Source organism: Sturnus vulgaris, chromosome 8 (assembly GCF_052056855.1).
Source record: "Sturnus vulgaris isolate bStuVul1 chromosome 8, bStuVul1.hap1, whole genome shotgun sequence".
In the NCBI taxonomy this organism is placed as follows: Eukaryota; Metazoa; Chordata; class Aves; order Passeriformes; family Sturnidae; genus Sturnus; species Sturnus vulgaris.
Window position 1 is genome coordinate 20,726,496 of NC_142250.1, and position 21,147 is coordinate 20,747,642.

At 41.7% G+C, this 21,147-nt stretch overlaps 1 protein-coding gene across 2 annotated transcripts in view; it reads left to right on the plus strand.

Annotated features, from left to right (window-relative positions):
• Window positions 1-21,147, plus strand: part of C8H10orf71 (chromosome 8 C10orf71 homolog) — a 73,807-nt gene that overhangs the window by 39,876 nt on the left and 12,784 nt on the right. For both annotated transcript variants that reach the window (XM_088169088.1, XM_088169089.1), the window contains exon 2: window positions 19,822-19,987. The gene's annotated coding sequence lies outside the window, so the exon portion shown is untranslated. The remainder of the gene's footprint in view (window positions 1-19,821; window positions 19,988-21,147) is intronic.

Consider the following 21,147-nt stretch of genomic DNA (forward strand, 5'->3'; position numbering starts at 1 on the left):
TGTGCTCAGGGCTTCTCCAGCAGGTGACAGCTCAGCCTGGTTTGCTTTGGAAGGTTGGAAGGAAGTCGCTTAGAGGAGAATGCTTAATTTGTTTAGGAGCCTTTGATTTGATCCTATGCAATGTTAATCTGCTCATATTTCCTGCTGGAAAATTAACAATGAATATACAGATATAGGACCAGACCTGCAAATTTCAGAGGGAAAACAATGACTTTGCTTGTACTGCTGCTCCTAGTTTTCCCTTTATTATTTTCTCAAATTTTTAGGATTTTCTCATTATCCCTACTCCCTTTAAATCTTCTCTGGTGTGTATTTAATTTGTATTTCCTTGCTCAAGGGCTGTCAGCCGTTTCTGTCCCCTTTCTAGGGCCAAAGTCCTGCCACCTCTGTTCAGCTCCCTCAGAGCTTGGTGTCTGGGTTAAGCCACTCAGGAAGGCTTCCTCTCTTGTCTGCCAGGTGTCCTGAGATTGTGATTCTTCCTTACAGGAAGAAAGGCATTTCAGACATCCCAGAGGTGTCTGCTAACCTCCAGGGATGAGGAAAGGAGCTAAGATCAGTTTAAACTCATAAAAGGCGAGCAGTGGGTGTGATGGATTTTGTCCACTGGATCTCACCTTCTTGCTCATACAGGATATTTGGCACTAGAGCTTTTCCCTAGCTCACATTGTGAACTATTCATGCATCCAATACTGAAACAAGTGTTCTTAAGTGTCTCTGTCCCCTGAGGGTGAATTGTTGCATTCCTATGCCCTCCCAATAATAATAAATAATATCTTCTATTTATAGAGCTTCAAAGTTTCCCAAAGAGCCACCTTTGGGAAGGAACATACCAACAGTTAGTGCATAGCAACCCTAGACAACAACTTAAGACATATGAATGTATTCAGTTGAAGCTGAAGCTGAGATTTCTTTTGGCAGAAGATAATTGCAAAAGTTATTAATTATTATTGTTGTTGTTTATGCAGCTCTAGACTCAAGAGCAATAGGCACTTTTAAAATACTACCAGCACTCAGAAAAAAGCACAAAGGTATTACAATCATACCACAGTAATTTGCAGAAGGCAGAATGTGCTAGGAAAAATCTTCCCTTGGAGGTTTTTCCATCTAGGACTCAGCATAAGCTATTGAATAGTCCATAATGACAGAAGAGGAAAAGGATGGCTTTTTCATAAGTTCTCAGTGTAAACTTGAGCATATAGTTTAGTTGCTCTGAAGCTAACAACACATCTACAAAGCATGTTGTAGGTGTTTAAAGCTGTGATCTGGAGAGAATTCCAATGCAAGTATTTGATATTAATCTCTGTGTATTTTTCAGGGTGATTTTATTCGAATTGACAGTGGTTGGGATTTTTTGTCATAATCAACAGGACCATGTGTACATAAGCCTGGATTTACAGATCATCTCTAATTGCAGGTTTAGGTGTTTGCTCACTCTTGTACCAGTCACAGTGGAAACCACTGATATACTGGATAAGTATTATTGAAATCTCATGGACTTCACAAACTGCTGTAGCTCAAATAGTAAATAGAAGGACTGTGTGATTCTTTTGGAAGTATTTTGTAGGAGCCGTGAGTCTGGAAATGATTTTTGAAGGAACTATGAAATTTCATTACTATAGGTTTTTTACATTGCTGCCCAAATAAATGGTAAAGCTGTGAAAGGTATGAAGGAAAATGTGAATCAGCACACTGGAATTAACCATTCACCAAGGCATCTTATGCTGAACAAAATAAAAATATTATTTTTAAAGATTGTTTCATTTTTATGCATTTTGATACACAACATCCATTCCTTGCTTTCTTTGTATTTTGTGATCTTGCATTGCTAGCATGGAAGTTTTGTATTTTTTTCTTCAATTTTTTTCCTAAAAGTCTGTAGCGTTTCAGAAAGGGTAGAGATTTTTTTTCAATGGAGATGTTTCATGCTTGTCGTGCTCAACTAAGCTGGAAAAAGACTAGTCCAAGGTCTCATTAGCATCCCTTCTGTGAGGACGGCACAAACTGTCTGAAGCAACAGAGCATCCCACTCATGTCTGTGGAATGGTTTCTGTTGATTGGAGCTGGCTCAGCTGCATATGCCAGGCTGCTTCTGCAGCAAACATCAATTTCCAAAATACCCAGCTTTCGTGTGCCACTTTGAAATGTGTGAGATGCTGCTGTCCTTCAACAGGACTGGAATATTGAAATCAGAAGGACTTGTGATCCCAAATGACATGGGCAGTGTTGAAAATGTTGCCAGTGGAGACATCAAATCTTGCCTCTTTGTTCAGGCCTGCCTGCATACACAGTCATTTTCTTAATAGATTTCAGATACACACTGGATGTGGGAATTGCTGCTGTGCTTTGAAACAGCAATACTTTCTGTCACTAACCATAAGATTGCAATGAAAATTCACTTGGAGCTTGGAGTGCTTAAATACTTCAGTCTGTGCTCTGTATTGGGTGTAAACACTTCTGAAATCAAGGACAATATCTGTATGAGTGTCGTTGTGGATCTGCTAAAAGCCTTGATTTTGTGAACATGTTCCTAAGAGTCTCTCAATCTGAAAGAAGATAATTAATCATGTACCTGTTTGCTGCATTAGAATTTCCAGCAGTAATAATTTCATTATTGTTTTATGTTTATCTTTTTTTGTCTAAAACACTTTTGTAAAGTTTAAAAGAAACCAGTTATGACTTTTTTGAAAAGACAATATTTTTCTCTTTATTCCCATTATATTTTTATTCAAATATTTGACAGCATGAATTTTCTAACGAGTTTAGCAGACTAGAAACATTCAAAAAATGCCTGAAGGCCGTGGTTTATATGATCATAATTCAAACCACATGCCTTTTCCTTAATGGAATGAGATTAAAGAATTCTTTTGTTTGCATTTGTCAGTTTATTGATACCAGCCACTTTAGTACATTTCACAGAGACTTTCAGTCCTTTTACTTTACTGCTCGTAATAGTCTCTAATTACCTGGGACCCATCTAATTAACTGTCATTAAGGGGTTGTGACATAGTTTTTAGGCCTGGGGGAATTCTTAGGGTGTTCTCTGATGGCATCTTCCTATCTATGTCACTGACTCCATTTTGCAGGTTCAGTGTGAAAATCCCCCCTAGCTGCCCAGTTCACCCAGTCCCGGGGCAGGTTTAGCCATGGACCTTTTGGTGGGTGCAGGGCTGTGTCAGCCAGCCCAGGTGAGCTGCACACAGAGCAGTGGGATGGGTTCCTGCAGTGCAGCAGCACAGCAGAGTTCTGTCCCTGACTGCCCTGCTTCTGTTTCCTCGCTTTTCTGCAGAGGTTGCTTTTCTGGCCCTCATTTGGCTCCTTTCTTCTCAGCCATTATTCAGCACTGTTCTGCAGAAAAGCACATTTGCTATCTTTCAGGCCAGGTTTTTAGCTGTTCTTGGCCTTGCTGTGTTTGCATGAATTCCTCCTGCTAACACTGATAATCTCACTGCTTGTTAATCTTCCATTCCTGACATTCAGCAAAATCTTGAACAATTACACATTGGCTTTTTCTAAAAGGATGGACGTAAACTTCTCATTCTCTCTTTAGTGCTTTCTAGTTTACTGAATGCCCATTTTAGATTGCTTACTTTTCTTAAACGTGACTTAAAAGTCATATCATTTTAGAGAGACAGAATTATAATTACTCAGATTACTGGAATGAGAAATGCAAACAGCTGTGGTGCTTCTTGCAGTTCAGGGGTGTGCTCTGATCTGCTGCTGGACTGGAAGCAGGTTAGGCAAGAGTGTTTGCTGTCCCTTGCATACTCCTGGTGCCTGTTTTTCTGCCAAGACACGCAAAAATTAAATATTTTTCAAAACCGCTGTGGTTTCCAATTAGCCTTTCCTGAGAAGGATTCTGAACTAGGAAGAACGTTGGTTTGAGGAGGAGGAAGCGCAAATTTAGATTCCTTCTCACTTTGATTCACATCTGGGCAGAAATCTTCCTCCTAAACCAGCTGGCCTCCCCTTCGCTGTCCACTGGTGCTCCAGTACAAAACCATGCAGGGAGATATTTTGCTCCTCAATATCATCTGAACACATTTTGCAGGGCTCTTGAGTTTTTGAGATAATGCAGACATGTTTTGATACTTCTTTGACTTCTGAGAAATAAAATTGTATTATAAAATTATTTTCTTCTGTGCTTCACTCTTCTCCGTGGCCCACAGAAGAGTACAAAGTACAAACTAGAAAATGAAAAGCCATGCAATTCAGGCAACTTATTAGACTATAGCAAGTTTTAATGTTTTATCTTTTCTGTCTTCATCTCTTTTCACCCAGAGATAAACACACATTTGTACCACAGTACCTCTGCAGCATAACACAACTTCCTCTCATAGTGCAGAGTACCACAACTTCCTCTTGTCATTTCCCAGCTTCTGGGGGAGTCAGCCCTGCTCACACTGCTCAAACCCCATCCCTCAGCTGTGAAGGAACCTGGGACAGGATAGGGACAGTGATTCTGAGGAAACTTCCACAGGAATTCATCCAATATGTGGTGTAAAATGCAAAATACTGCCTGAAATCTGGATGGAGGTGTGTGGGGCTGAAACAAATATCATCCTGTCTGGTTCACCTTGTCTGTGGTAGGGTGAGAGAGTGCAAAGGACTGAGAGCAGCCATGTGACACCTCTGGATTGACTAGACTTCTGGCTGCCTGGTTTCTCATACAATCCCCTAAAAATAGCCCCTTATAGTTCCCATCATTGTTTGTCCAGCTATTTTAATTAGCCTGTGGTCTCCAGTTTTTGCTTTGCAATTTGTAAATGGGAAATATTTACACTAGGCCACTAACCCCACATTCTTCCAACCTTTTCTTAACTTAGATGGATTATAGCTATGTTTATAATTTACCTAATGAATTTGGCCTAGTATCTCTAAATGTTACTGGCTTCTGCGTAGTTTTTAATGGAAACTAATTTTAGATCACTCAGACTATTTGAAAGTATTTTTCCCACATCTGATATGTCACAAATGTACTCATTTCTTAAACTTTAGTTGAAAGACTGGTTTGTTGCATGTCCTGGCACAGGCTGAACCTCTCCTGCAAATTGCAAAGTGCTGTCAGCTTTTGCTGACATATCCTCATGAGAAGGGAAAGATTTCCAAGGAAAATCAATGCCCAGAAGGCAGACAGATACTCAGCATGTTTTTTGACTATTTTAGGTAGTGCAAACCCTTTGGAAAATGGGCCCAGGTAGAAGAGTGCTTTGCAGGTTTAATCTTTACTTGTAGATTAATTTAGTCCTCTCCTGCTGTTTAACATTCTCTGTAATTAGTTTCTTTATTGCCACATCTGCCTTCCACTCTTGGCAGTGTTTAATAGGGAAGCAGTTATTCAAAAGCATCTTTCTGGGGTTCTTCAGGTGTGACCACTGTATGTGAGGTGGCTGTGTTACTGGTGAAATGTGGCTTCTCCTGACTGAAATGCCAGTTTGATTTGGGAGAAATGGTCAGGATGAGGTTGTGACTGACATCCTTGCCAAAAGTGTCCCTGAGGCTGTGTTTTTAGAGTCCTTCTAGTCTACATTCTGTCCCCAAAAGCCAGAAGAGAGATGCTGAGCCCCAGACTGGTGCCATGGCCGGGCACTTCACAGAGTTTTAGGATGAGTGCTCCAGGCTGGAATCCAGACAAGTTGTTTCTGAGTCAGCTGAGTCTGGGTGCTATTGATGGCACAGCAGCAGGGAGAGGAGATCAGGAGATCAGAAATTCTTTTAAAATTGCATTTAAGGTCTTATTCGCAGATGGACAAAAAGATGGTGGAACCAATGTCTGCCAGTGATCATAAATGCAGTCAAAGCCAAAATGTAGCAAAGTTTCTTGGTTTCATAAGAAATCTGATTTCAGAGAATAATTTTTTTTTTTTTAGGAAATTATATCTGAGGGTAGAATGAAAATAATTTTGACATTTTATTATATTAAACACCATATTATAAAGTTAAGAAAGATGAAATTAAGGAAATAGTTATTTTTCTTGAACCTTTCTCAGATTTCTTCCAGAGCTTCCTTTTGCAGAGACTTTTTACTTTATTAGGCTTCATTCAAAGCTTCAATAAGGACAAACAGGACAAAAATGCAAGGGCTCAAAAAAATTCTCTCCTTGTCAGAATTCTAGGAGTCCGTAGAGTTGAGACCAATGAACTGCATCTTCTGGCAAGGTTTGAGCCATAAGTAGACCTGGAGAGAGATGTCCTGCATCTGTCTCATAGCACAAATTCTGCATGAAGGGGGGATGAGCAGCTCTTCCAGAAAGGTGGAGAAATGTCCCCAAGGAAAGAGGCCATAGGACTGCTAATGGCTCTCAGGTACTGAGACCTTTATGGCCTCTCATACATCTCAGCTGGGTTTGACAGGACAGAATCTGGTTCAAACCAGGGTGTGTAAGGGGCTGGACACAGAGAGGAATAGAACCTGTCTTTTTCCCTGATGCCATGTGCAGCACAGCCTGTGTTGGTTAGGAGGAGGTGCTGAGCAGAAAATGCACCCTTGATCTTGTTCCCCTTTGGGAGCTAAAATGCCTGTATCAACAAGTCCCTGCTTCACTGCTTTTGTTCAGCTGATATGGCCCAGAGGCTGCTCTGCCCAGCCAGTGTTCTACACTCACCTACACTCCTTGTCCAGGGCCCAGAGATCCAGTTATTCCACTCACTGTGATAATAGTCAACAAATCATTCAATCTGCCAGGTAAGAACTGAACCTGTGTTGCTCTGCTGGACAAAAAGTGCTGTAAGCAAACAACTGAAAACTCAATATAGTCCTATTGCTCTCATGGGTTCCTAAATAGACTCCTTGCTTGTTAATGCCTTGAGAATTATAAAACATTTAATTTCTACAACCAAAGCAGTTGATACTTGAGTTTTCCTAATCCAGGGTGATGTTTTCATTTCTGTTTATAATCAGTTCCACTTTTTGGTTTCCATGTACCAGGGACTTTTTGCATGTGATTGGTGCATTGATCCCTTGGGGTCTGCATACTGCCTCTCTGGGATTTGCAGCTAAGGTAACAAAGGAAAAAACTGTCTCTGTCACTAGGGCAGAACTCCATTTATTTCCCTGGAGAAAGTGTTGGGATGGGATACAAATTAGAAAAGGCTGAAAGCTACTGCTCTTGCATAAGGCTCTCTTGGTCAAAATTCTCAGCATTGCCAAGCATACAAAGTTTCAAGTGTGTGTGTGAAAGATGGAGTTGATTATGCATCCAAACATACATACATTTTCCATTGACATATTTGTGCAAATTGCATACTGTTTTCGTATAAGTTTAAAATTTCAGTCCAAATTGCTATCTAAAAAATTTCAGTGTGATGTTATTGTTCGACACTCACTGAAAGAAAGCAGCAGGAATTTTTGCTTTTTAAATTTCCTGGGACTGGGATAACAACATCTAAGTGCCACTGAGTTGTGTTTCCTGTGTGTTATTCAGTAATTTTCCCCAGAAGTGGTTTTATTTTAATGACAGGCCATCTGATCCCAGAGTCCCATCTGAGCACTGAATTAGCAAGTATTTATTATCACAGAATTTGAATAAGCTTAATGCCTATCCCAAGATCTGAGTCCTTTCAAAGCTGGAGTCTGTGAACCACATTTATCCTGATGAGTAGTGTTAGACCCAGTTGCTTTCATGTGAGAGGCCTGTTTTGTATTTTCCAAGCAATCAGCCAACCTTCCTGCATTAGAGTTGCCATTTCCATAGGGATCTTTATAGTTGTGATTCAGCCTCTCAGTAGTTCACAAGTTCAGGGCTTACAGAAAGCAGGGCTATACCTGCCTCTCTTCATAGACAGCAGAGATGGGTTTATTTTTAGCACAAGTATTCCAGAAATACATTCCTCCCCTCTTTAGAAATCTGTGAGAGAGACAGACACACACACAGACAGTTTTGCCTACATTAGTGGCAGTGGGTGCCTGAAAACCACTTTTTCCACTGTCTCTTGTAATCCCAAAAGTTTTTTTTTTAGTGTGCACCAGTTCTCTCCTATGTCTCAGTCCACAGGTGCCATGACTCCTGATACACCAGACCTTTGTGCATAAGTGCTCTTACAGGTTCAGAGCATGGAGAGCTGTTGGAACTCTGTAGTTCCAGGCCAGAACTTAGCATTTAGAAGTGTCCTGATGTTTGGCAAGACCAGCCTTCAGTTTGGGATGAGTTAGGAGAAATACTTGAGCACCAAAAGCCTAGACCAGGACTTTAGGAGAGTCATCTTTGCAAAATATTCTTGCTGGAATCTAAGGTCAAAAATACACCCCTCTCAGGTTTGGGAATTCAAAGCTGAAGGTTGCTTTGGAGAAGGCAGGTCATTGTCCCTCCAAGGAGGGGTAATCCTGGGCTGCTCTTGGATCTCAGGGACAATTAGTTCATCACAAGTGTCCTGGTGCTTAGAGATACTCAGCCAGCAGAAACTTTGTCATGCTGTAGCAATGTAATTAGCAGCTATTTTTAACATGTCAATGACCACTATGTGGAGTCCTGCTCTGCCATGGAAGCAGGAGTTGAGCTGTAACCACAGGAGATCCTGCTCTTCATTTTGCTGTAGGCTGTGGTTCAAGTCCAGCGTGAAGCTGAACCTCAGGAGAGTCCCATGACTCCAGTAGGATGCTGTGTGCACTCAGAATGGCACAGGGTGCCATCCATTGTGCACATCTGCAGTACAAAAACATAGCCTGTTGACTCCATGGCATATTTCCCCCATTATCCAACATCCTATTGCAGTGTGCCAAATGAAACCCCATGCTGGCATGTGCCTTCTAGCAGGATGGCTGATCTTGTTTGCTTTGGAAGGACAGTGGAAGAGGTCCTTACTCCAAGAACTCCAAGAACACTGGCTACACATGTCCAGCCTTGATGATGAAATGAGCTATTTATGCAAAAGCACCCACAGGACAGCAATGTGTTACTCGTGTGCATATGTACGCAGTATTTTTAGTGGTGACCCTAATAAACACTTTGCCTCCCACCTGTAGGTACAAAACTGCATTGCTCTAAGGTTTGATTCACTGGCAGCAGCCAGCCCATGGCACAACATTGCTGTCTGTATTAGTTATCTCTGAAGAATTACCAATGGCCAATCTGAATGTAAAAATAGCTGATGACTGTTTGTTTCATCTGTCTGTTACTCGACACCGCGTGGTTATTCCAATACGTATGTTTGCCTCTTCCCCACCATCATCTCCCTTTGGTTTCCCCTTGCCTTATAACTATTTAAATACATTTTACTAACTTTGGATTCCTTGCTCATTTCACTTCACCTGGCTGGGCAGGTCTGCGAGGGCTCAAGGGTTAGCTCCTCCACTTTTATAGTTTTATTTCTTTTTCAGTCATCGTTTTTATTAAAATAACCATGTTCAGAGGAAGAGTCCGACACACATAAATAATGGGAACTGCTAATACTAAGCAGGCTGCTCTAAAATGTGCTGGGGCTTTGACTTAAGGGAAGAAAGCACAGCCCTGCATTGTCCCTGTCAGGAAGCTGGAGCACAGAAGGTAAGGGGGAAGCATATGGGTGTTTTAAAAACAGGGAAATTGTGGAGAATGGTGGTTTCTGTGTATGAATGTTTGTGCACTCAAGGATCAGTAATGTGATTAATCAGATAGGAGAAATCAAACAGCATTTAAATCTTTTCTTCAGTGATTAGAGGTGGAATATCCTTTCATTTTGTCCAGCTTTTTTGTTTTTCTCAGAGAAATGTAGGGTTGTCTCTGTAAGTCTGTGTGTGGAAAGAGACGTACACATAGATTTGTTTGCAGTGAATACTGTTTATGACATGTAATTATTTTGCAAAGGGGCATAATCTTTTTAAAAGAGCACTAAACTGATATGAAGCTCCATTTAATTCTTGCACATTGTGCTGTAAACAACTTTAAGGAAATATACACTGGTTTTACTTTCCAGGTGATTACTGCCTACAGATAAGCTGTTCTTTATAACTTTAGTGATTTGTATAGGGCTTGGAAGGCTGTTAGATATTTCTTTTTTTGAACAAATAGGAATAAAATAATTTAAATATTTTATTTAAAGTAATTACCATGCTACAGAGCCTGAAAAAGTAAGATAGTTCAAATACCTATGCAGTGCTAAGAAGACACTATCAATGACTGTGACTATGACTTGTATCCAATTTTAATTGTTGGAAGATTTCTTAAATGGCATAGGTTTTTCTTACTCCAGTTGTGGCAGAACTTCTTAGTCTGTTCTCCCAAGGAACTGCTTTTTATTAGTCTAGCTGCAGAACTCAATAGCAGAAAAAGAACAGAAATAATTAAAATTGACCTTGAGAAGCCAAACTGCTTATGCTTTTTTAAATAGATTGTGAACTGGCAATCTCATTAAATCTGAATAGGGAAAAGTTTTATAGAAAGAGACCAGAGTGCCTGGTTCACACTGAACTTGTACAGTACCAGCTAGAGGGTTCCTCTCTAGTCCTCTGCCATTTCTGGGAAGGAGGGAGGGGAGAAGGAAAAGAGAGAAGAGATAAGAAGGACAAATAAGCTTTCTGGACAGAATCAAAGTCTGTGGCTCTCTTCCTTCACTTCTTCAAGGAACTGGCCACTTTAAAAGCCAATGTCTTCAGTTAAGCACTTGAAGGATGAGGTCTGTGACAAATACTAAGACGTAAAAGACTCCCAGTACACCGGAGCCCCAGCTACATTTCTCCATCCTTCCATGCTTGTCATGGTGAAAGTATTTATATACACATTCTCAGCTCAGCTAACAAAACAGTTGGAGCTTGAAGGCTGCAGCTGGGTGGAGGTTTACAGGTATAATTGCATCCCTGCACTACAAGCCAAAAGCACACAGAAATTTTGCTCTGTAGCCTCTTATTCCAACCTGCTTCTCTGAAATGCTTGTCTCACCTGTACTTGCATTACCAGAGCTGTGGAAAAGGTCCACAAAACTGTTAATCCCTCCAAGAGCAGAAACAAAGTCAACTAACCCTATGAGCCATGTTGGGAGAAAATTCCACTCATCTGTATCAGTCTTTCTTTAGACCAGCTGAGTTACACACAGGAAAAGTTGCTGGCAGAGGCAAATTCTGCAAGTGGTTTTTAGCTGCAGGCTTGCCTGCAGCTGGGGTGCCAGGTCACACAGAGCTTTGGCTACTCCAAGTGAGAGGGTGAGTTCATTGCTTTTAGGGGTAACAGTGCATTGCTTGAGGTTGTGTTGCATTTTGGGATCAGCTGTCTGTGAGCCAGCTGACAGGTGTGTGGGGAAAGGACCACAGTGGGAGCTGCATGTCTTCACTCACAGGGGAACTTTACCCTTGAGATAAGGTTGTTCCTCTTCAATCAAGCCTGCATATGGTTTTGGATGGATCAGTGATTATTTACACATATCTGAAGTTGTGTGTGTATATATGATGTATATGATGTATATATGTATATATGTATATATGATGTATATGATGTATATGATGTATATATGTATCTATTTATTTGTGTGTGTGTATGTGTGTGTTGAGCTTGGTGTGCCATGACTCTCTTGCTGCTTGCCCGGTTTTTAAGGCTTTCAAGTGTGTGTGGTGGAAGAGACTGCCACCAAGACCCCGGCCCTTTAGCAATCTTAGAGAAATTAAGGCAGCATTGAAGCTGTAAGAAGATAACCCTCACCTAGAAGTAAGGTTTCCCTTGGGTTTCCCTGCCAAATAATCCCCTTTGGACAGGAATAGAAAGCAGATATTTAATTATAGTTCTAGGTTTCTTTATCATCCATCACCTGTGCTTGCAAATAATGACATACAAGAAGGCAGTAGCTAGTAATGATTAATCTAAATCATCTGGTCACAGTCGGACTCATCTTTTTATGAGCCAAGAAGGTCAAATAGGGATGCATCTTTATTTTCAGCCTCTCACATAGTCACATCCCATTAGTTTCAAGGATGCCTTCCCTGTTACCTACACACTGTGTCAAAGGCTGTTTTGGGGACTGTGATATGGCTATGAAAGTCAGGTACACAAAGGCCACCTAATTCATACTTTCCACTTGTGAAAGACAGATATGAAAAACCCTGCAATTTTTTGGAAGAGTCTCTCAAAGAGATGTATATGGTTAAATTTGTCTACACCTTAACGTGCCAAGTCAACAAACAGCAGTCTGGCAGTTTGCAGCTACTGCAGATCCTCAGTCTCAGATGTTTCTCTGTCTATCAGTTTTACCAGGATCAGGCATAAGCTGTCACCTCAAAGCCAGCTTGGCTTGCCTGTCTGTTCCATTATAAACCCATGTACAATTTTGCCCTCTTCTGATAGCTGTTGTTCTGTTGAGGTGTGTTTCATGTGTTGCTGTCTCTATCCTTCACACATTTCAAAGCACAGGGCTTCATTGTGCAGAAATTGGGATAAGTGCCCACGACTCCCCATCATTCTCAAAGGGAACTGACCCCTGCAAGCTGTGTCAGGGTTTGTGCTGGGTCAGGGTTTGTGCTGGGGCAGTGGGGCAGCACTCCTTATCATGATATTGTTCACTGAGATTCTTTGTTTTGGCTGATCTGCTTTGAAGTAGTGATATTAGGACTTGGTCTGTCTCTGAAAAACTGAGAAATTAGTCTTTGACCAGGCTTGTGAATTGAATGAAGCCATAGACAAGTAGCTAGAATTGCCAGCTCTGTGGTGTGTGGGAATTGCAGCACTAGGCTGACAGTGATGATATTGTTTGTCTTCAGGCTCCTTCAGAGGGTCTATCAGTGTGCTGACAGCATCATTTAAGTTGCTGAGGCATCAGAGTCTATCTCTTGGGGAACAAGTGTGGATTCTACTTAAAACTCTTGATGTTTCCTTTTCTATCTTTTGCATATATCCTTTACAGAATAATCATAAGAAATATCATAGCAAGTGCATTAACTGTGAACAAATGAGGAATTGGCTTGGGGACACACCATTATATCATAACAATTAATCAATTTCTGAACAGGGAGTCTGCATTTCCCAGGGCAAAACCAAAACAACTCCTGTGTACAATGCAGAAAGAGGGAGCTGGAAGGATCTGTCATCTTGTTCAGGGTGAGATTTTCCTCCTGGCTTTTGCTCCTCAAAAGGAGGAAAGTAGTATGGTCTTCAGAAATACCTGGGACAAGGGTGGGCTCTCCCTTGCCCTCTCAGAGTTCTCCCATAGATGTGTAGCTGTCCCATGGCCATGCTCCAGATAGCAGCTTTTGTCCTTTAATTGGAATGGCTCTGTTATAATCACAAATGGTTGAGGAGCAGTTTGTCATCAGAGGAGAGATGTTATGTGAAAGGATGGTTATGTGTTTGAGTCATGTGCTCTGGCATGCACTGAGTATTACCCTCCCTGTGTGCTCAGGACCAGAGCTCTTTTGGCTGCATTTAAAAGCTACAGCAAGGTGTTAGTAAGAAATAGCTCTGTTCCTGCAACCTGAGCCAGAATATTTTGAAAACCAGAGTCTCCACCTTCTCCCCTACCTCTGATACCTATACCTTTTTGCCTTTGGTAACATAAATCAGGTGTTTTGGTATATTGCCTGTCCCTAAATCCTGTGGAATTCGGTGGGTGAGAAAACCTCTTAGAAGTTAGACCAATTTTGAACCTAGAATGAGCAAGTGTTTTGAATTCTTTTCTTAATAGAAAACAGAGTCAGCAAAGTCTTTGTCCAAAGCTTGAAAATATTCAGAAGTTATAAAGAAAAAGAGCAGATGAAACTAACAACAAAAGAATAATCCTTTTGTCTGCAAGCCTGTTATTTCCTGAGACTGTATCCTGTGTGGTGGGTGTGGGTCAGATTCTCCTTGTCAAGAAGCTTAAATGGTTCGAGTGTAAACTTGACAATGCTGATGGTATCAGTGTGTTGGGGCTGATGAGCAGAGGGTGGTGTAAGTGGGGGATGGTTTCAGATTCCCCAGCCTGGAAAGAGAAGTGAGGCATGGCTTGCAGATTTCCTTGTGTAGGTCACAGAGGAGAATACACCTGCCTCCCATTTGTGTCTAACATACTTGCTGATATCATTACAATTTTCCCATGACAGGGACTGGGACTGTCATGATTACAAGGCATTCAAAATATTACATTTGTTTTCTTGACTGTATATTTTATTTCCCTTCCCCCTTTGTCATCTCCCACCTCTAGCCATTGCAATGCTGTGATAATCCACAGCTTTCCCTCTGCTGTGGGAAAATCTCCTTTCTCCCATTCAGGAAGTGAAAACTCAGAAGCTTTCATCATCTAAGTCTTGCCTGAGACTGAAGGGAAGGAGATGAATTTGGTCTCATCAGCCAAAATCCTTCCAGTGTTCAGCGAGGGCGCCGTACCATTGTCATGCCAGCTGTCACCATCAGCTAGTGAGGAAGGCTTGAGTTCTAACAATCTTAGCAAGATTTAGGTATCAAGCAACTGAAGATGAAGCAGAGATCTCTGCAGTCAGTCACCTCCAAATCTGGTTGGATTTCACTATGCAGTGTAATACCAATCTACAGCACCATACTCAGTTGAAAGTGGGTGGGAGGAGCTCACAGGAGTTAAAGTACCATGAGTTATGAAGACATATTTTTGCCTTACCTGGGAAAGGTTAAGCTCTTCTTGTTCAATTCAGAAAACATAGATTTGGTTCCTCGCCCTCCAACAAATCCCCTCTTTGATCCTGGCCAAATCAGCCAGTTGAAGCTGGGCCTTAGCTGCTGGTTTGTAAATGACACAGATCCTGCTTGCAGTTGGAGAGTTTGCAAAGATAAATAACCACGAGGTGTTCATGTACCATATTGCTGGGAAGCTGTATAAATATCTTGGTGTATAGTGACTGACCTAGTTACAGACAGTGGCCTTTTCCAGGCAGACATTTAATGCCAAGAAACGCACTGTTTGGGTTCAGTTGCTTAAATGTCACTTGTCTGTGGTGACTTCAGGTCACAGGAGGAGCACCATCCCTTTTGCCTTGTGTTTCTCATAGACTTATGCTGTTTGTCAAGTGCTGCACCTGCCCCTGGCCTGTGTCAGTCGTGCTCTGTGCCTTTGACTTCCCTGTCATGTGTCTGCATGCTACTGGCTCTACAAAGACACTGAATCAGGAGATGGAAAGGATGAACAGGAGTTGCAAGAAAGCCTCAGTGCAGATACAACCCTTTCTGAGAGACATCTCCTTCTTGCAGACTGAACAGGCCTGTTGGCAGGATGGGGCATTTGGAGGACATTGGGAAAGGCAGTCCAGAGACTGTCTGCAAATAACTGTTGGGTCTTTGCCACTGAACCAGACAGGGAAAGGTAGAGACACTTGCAGTCTCTGCTCCTCCCAGTTTTCTTCATATGAGGTCTTCACCTTCCAGTGTTTGAAGCTTTGTGGTCTGAGCTGGAAAGGTAAGCATTCCAGCTGGGGCTGCAAGAGGTTCCCCCTCCTTTGAGGAAAGGACACAGCAGGATACAGAACACACAGTCATTAGCTAGGCACATTTCTTCCTTGTGTTCATACTTCCACCAACCTACACTGACCTTCCTGGAGCTGATGAGTCCCCAGCTCCAGCTCCCATTGGAACAAATGAAGTAGTTTCAGTAGAGTTCACTGGAAGAAAAATACTTCAGCTCTTTTTTTTTTAGAAAAAAAACAAGAAGAGGTTTGATTAAACAAATAAAATCACAATCATATTCATTTTAATGACATTTCCCCTAGAAAGATAATTGGAAATTTATGGGCTTTATAATTTGAAATATTTACTTAGGGAAATTTCTAAACAAGATCACACTCTCTGTTGCAGTACCATCAGAGTATTGTTTGACATAGAAAATAAAATGAAAGTTTTCAGTTAATTTAAAAAGCATACACCCTCTTTGATTTAAGGACAGTAATAACAGACTATTATAACTATTATAGTGTATATATACATGTTATTTCTCACAGCCTTTTTTCACTAAAAATGGTGAAATAATCTAAAATTTTAAAACCGGTTTTTTAATACCAAATGAAATTTTGAAATTCCCAATTTAATTTCTCTTCAGAATCCTTATTCCATGTGAAATTTCAAAATCTATCTAAATGAGAACAACCTCCCCTAACACATACACAAATATATTTCCAAAAGTTGATATTGTCCACATGATGGCAATTTAGCTTGGCAGTCAGCTCTGCTGGTGCAGTCTAGAACTATACCATGCCTACCCCACCACTCTTAGGTCTATGTATTCTAGTGAATATTGCAGAAAAGAGCAAAATTACATTATCCCAAATGTACTTTTATTTTCAGCAATACAGGTTAGAAAATAAGAATTGTCCAGAGGGCATGATTTGGTGGCATAGCAAGGTGATATTGGTTCCAACCCTTTTCCTTTGCATGTTGGTCTGAATACCTCATGGAGGTGAGGTTTCGCTCTTGGCAAATGTTGAATTTCACTTTACTGTGGTTACAGTTGCATATGTAGCTTCTGGATAGTGCACCAGTGTTGGCTGAGGAAGTAGATGTATTCAGTCACCAATTCTGTTCTCAGTTATTCTACTGACGTCTGTAAAGTGACTCTAGATTTATACCAGTGTAACTGAGAACAGAAATTGGCCCAAAGTCAAGAACAGTCTCTCCTCTTCTCTGGCCCAGAACAAGCCGTTCGAGACATAATTGCCAGGCCAAATCCCCAAAGGGAATGGACCCAGTTCCCCACACTGGCTTGGTTCAGACACATGGTTTTTTGCCTTGCTTTCCAGTGCAATGATCAAAGACCTGATGCTGGAATAGCTGAGGTCACCTTGTTCTATGCTACTCATTTCTGCCAGTGTTTGGGATCTTCACCCTAAGCTGGAGAGATCCACTTCTCCATCCTCCATCTGCTGTGGCAGGTATTTGTGGTAAAGTGGTTCCCCTTTCCCCAGACAGGAGAATTCACTTTGATTTCCCTTTATGACTCCAAAGAATTGGTGAAAGTGATCTTGTTGTATGAGGGAAACAGAGACTTGTGCTAATATGGCCACTTCAGTCTAGAAACTGCCTTTCTTGACAGTTCAGGGAAATGTCTACTGAGCATTATTGCCTCTCTTGGAAGCAGCTCCCCTGCTTGTTGAGGGTGTTGTGATCCTCCTGCAGGTCCACATGTTAACTCCCTGACACTTTTTTATTTGTTTTCCTAAATGTGCAGGGAAGACATCAGTGCTGTGATCATTGACTCTAGTCGTTCATGTGCTGACCATTGCTGCCATGCCGGGTTTTCTGCCAATATCCAGGGACCTCACTGAGCCAGCCCTGCTCGGGCCAGGGGGGAGCTGCCATCGGCTAGGAGCACTGTCTCAGCTCGATAGCACAAAGCTGAAGAGACCCTTTTCCATCCAGAGCTCTCACCTGACTATGAAATCCTCTGTGTGCCATGAGCAAATATGAACCTATGCAAAAAAGTCATCAATTCATTAGGGATTCTCCTATTTCCCATGATAAGGGGCATTAACTATTCATTGTCATTATGAGCCCCTGGAAACTTAAAGAAGCAGCATGTGTGGAAGTAAAGCATGCTGCTGAATAAAAGTCAGCCAGCTGAGCCAACAGGGCTCTGAGTTTTGGGCTGGAGCCGTGGATGGATGCCACAGAGAGAGTGCCATATGCAGAAACCAGCTCACAAAGATTAAAAAAAACTTTCCTTCTCTTCTCATTCTCATGGGTAATGCAGTGCTGCTGACTTCAGACTGCTATGCAACTCCCAAGGGAGCTGCCAAAATGCCACTGTGATGTCTCATGGCATAACCCTTCAGCCAAATACCAGCCCAAGGGGGTGGGGAACCAACTGGCCCTTTATATATTGCAGCAGCAGTGATGTCATACACTCCAGCCAAGTTTGCTGGTTTACCCAGCTCCTGTCTAGTGAAAAAAAAAGGCTGACATTCAGTCTGTGCCAGGCCAGGAATAGTATCTGTAATTTAACCTCCTCATCACAACTTGCTAGGCACTTAAGAGAGACACTGAAAAATGCCTCCTATTTGAAAGAGAGGGTAGGCTGGTTTCTGATTAAACTGCTTGAAATCTGTATTCATGTAAACTTTTTAAGTAGCTTGTTTCAGATGATGCCTACCACTAACACCTCACACATTTCTCAGCATTTCCAAGCAGTTTCAGATGCCCAGCATTGCTTTCCTCTTTCTTTAACATAGACTAAATTCAGACATCCTTAAATGTTTGAACTCGCTGAATCCTGACTTAAGCTCAAATACTGCACCTTGCTTGTTAGCTGCCATGTTTGTCCCAAAAGATAAAGAAACTATTAGGTTATTAAACCAGTCAGGAACAGCTTCTTTGCCTAAGAAGTTGTTATCATATTTATACAAGGATTAGCTACATCAGTACAGTGCTACTGTTTCCATCCAGTCCCAGTAAGGTGCAAGGTCTGCACCTTGAACACTTGGTGCAGATACAGATTTTCCAGCTTGAAACATTACACTCCACAAGCACTAGTATTCTGTCCAGGCAAGACAAGGATTGTCACAAGGGTTTCAGAGACAGTGGCAGTCACTATTCTTTCGTTTATCCGTGGCGCCGAGTTGTTTTTGTAACAGTGACTCCATCTAGGAAAATAATTGCTGAGATTACATCATGATCTCCATGTTTATAGTTACTCTACTCACTTTTCAGCAAAAGTTCTCAGTTTACAAGGGACAATATATTTTTCCAGACCTCCATCCATGAGATCTGAAAGCCAAGATTCCTCCTAGTTCAGACACCACCACCACTAAGTACTGATAAACATTGTGCAACTGGAATGTAGTCAGCAGCCCCATTAATGAGTGAGACAGAACTTAATCACCATCTCCCATGTCTGTGTTAGCTTTGCACAGATAAGAGTACCACAGAAGCAGTAAAATTGTAATTTCACCTCTGAGCAAAGGGACAACCGAGTGCATATCTCTAGAGTGAGGATTTTTACCCCTTTACATCTGGCTGCAACCATATGTAGCACTGTTTGTTGCTTGTTTGCTTTTTCTTTAGTTTTACTTTTTTTTTTTTTTTTTAACCTACACAGACAACAAAAAGCTGTGATTGGTACAGGCTTATCCCTAAACACACTGACAACTTTCATTCCTCAGGTGAGGTGCAGGACACAATCACAGTAGGTGAGCCCATGTTGCCACTTTGCCAGTAGGTTTTGGATACCACAAGCTGACTCAAACGTTTCCTTAGAGAAGACTGTGCTGTCTGCATTACCTCAAGGCCAGACACTTCTCATTGTAGGAAATTGATATATTCTTGCAAAGATTAGGCAAACCAGCCTGAACCTTGGGGGTTTCCATAGCAGAAGAATGACAGCAATTCATGTTCACTATGGCTGAGCTTTCCTTTAGCATCTCCTGCCTCTGGTTCATGTATGGAAGCAAAAAGATGTTTTTGTTTACTGCCCCTTACCATGCCAGCTGTCCACCTTTCATCTCCTTCAGCAGAGAGACAGTGAAAACCATGGACATTCAAACTCAGCTGTGTTAGTTCCAAGCCCACCAGATTAATGTCTGTATTTGTTGACAGGAGAAAGCCATATACAAGTGGAGTGGAAGCACATATTTTCCTCTGAGTCCCTCTGAAAGGGTAGCCCAGCAGGGAAGAATTCTTCTTTTTAGCCTGGAGTCATCACCCAGCCTTTGCAAAGGGCAGAGTGCCAGGAAATCATTGCTCACTCAGCTGCCAGTGCCTGCTGGGGCTAAAAGAGTGTGCTGGAGATTGTGACAGTTGTTTGCTAGGAACCTGACTGTACTCCACCAGCTATCATACCCAACAGGTATTTGGTTATTGTCATTCTGGGATGGACAGCTGTCTCTTCATGTAAGAAATCCTGAAAATCAGCCCTAAAATGGTTGTCAAGTGGGAGCGAACAAATGAACAAAACAATCCTCAGATGATGCAAACAAATATCTTTGTTTTGAAATTGCAGAGTTCGCTTAGGATCAAAAAAATGCTGAAGGTGAGAAGCATCCTGGGACACTACTTCTGTCGAACCTACATCACTGGACTATTTCTACCTCCTCACTAAAGATGGTCAGAAAAGAATACAAGTATGAGAGTGAGTTCTAAAAACAAGAAGCAACATTATAAGGCAGGTATGTACTTGTATTTCTCATTTATGTAACTGTTGAGAATCAAAACCAGGAGCAGGAGGGCCTTTCATTTGTCTTCTCTTTTTTCTTGCTGCATTATACACAAAGGTGTATGTCTGTGAGGGGAGTGAAACTCATGTTTGAAAAATCTTTGTACAAAGTAAGATGGAGAAGCTCTGTTAGGCTCATTTTATTTCTGGTGTAAATCTATTGTAGTTATGCATAAGTCATTGGAATTGCATGGCTGGAAGGACAGGATCTAAATTCACTATGATACTTGGAGTCTAAAAATAGGTTGGCTGAGATTCTTTTAAATAGAAAAGGAAGGTGAGGAGTGTTTTCATTTGAAGAAACAACTGAGCCAGAGTAATTCAGCTGATTAAGTTCAGTTTCTCTTACTTTTCATACTTTGACCAGCACTGGATCATTCCAGAGGAAAACAGGTGGACCAGGGATCAGGGATTTGGACACTTGGAGAGGCTGGAATCTAGATCTGAATTTCATTTCTCAGTTCTATGAGCTGAATCAGTGGATCCAAGTTTGAGATGTAGCTATCCAAGCTTCCACTTGTATAGAAGTTGCTGTAGATGTGAAGTGTGGTGTTTCAGCTCACCACAAGTTCATCATGCCATTGTAAGGAGGAAATGGAGACACAGACCAGACTTTAGTAGAAGAGTTTTAGCCAGTTCTGGAGTATGCTTTTAAATTGAGTCTCCCTGCAGTTTAGTCAAAATGCTGCTCAAGTCCTCGAATGTGCAAATAATCATCTAAAGAGTTTACAGAGAAACTGTGAAGCGTTTTAGTGTAGAGATTTCAAGTACAGCTGAAGGGTCTGTTTTGATTTTACTTGCTCAATGAAAAGATTCCCCCATCCTGTATTCAGACAGGAGAAACACGAAAACCTCGGTACTTTGGGCCCTGACTGTGTATCATAATCAATCCGTGGTATCCTACAATTGTGTTGAATGGGTTACCTTTAGCTCTCAGCAGTTCTGGAACTGAAACCAAATGCTCCCTGTGCTACCTTGGTGGGTCTGCTACAGTCCCCGAGGCACTCCTGCCTTCTGCTGGCTACGGGGATGTTAGCAGCCTCTTCAGCTCCAACACAGCCCAGCTGTATCCTGCTGTGGGTGGCTAAATTGTACCCCAGCACTATTTGACTG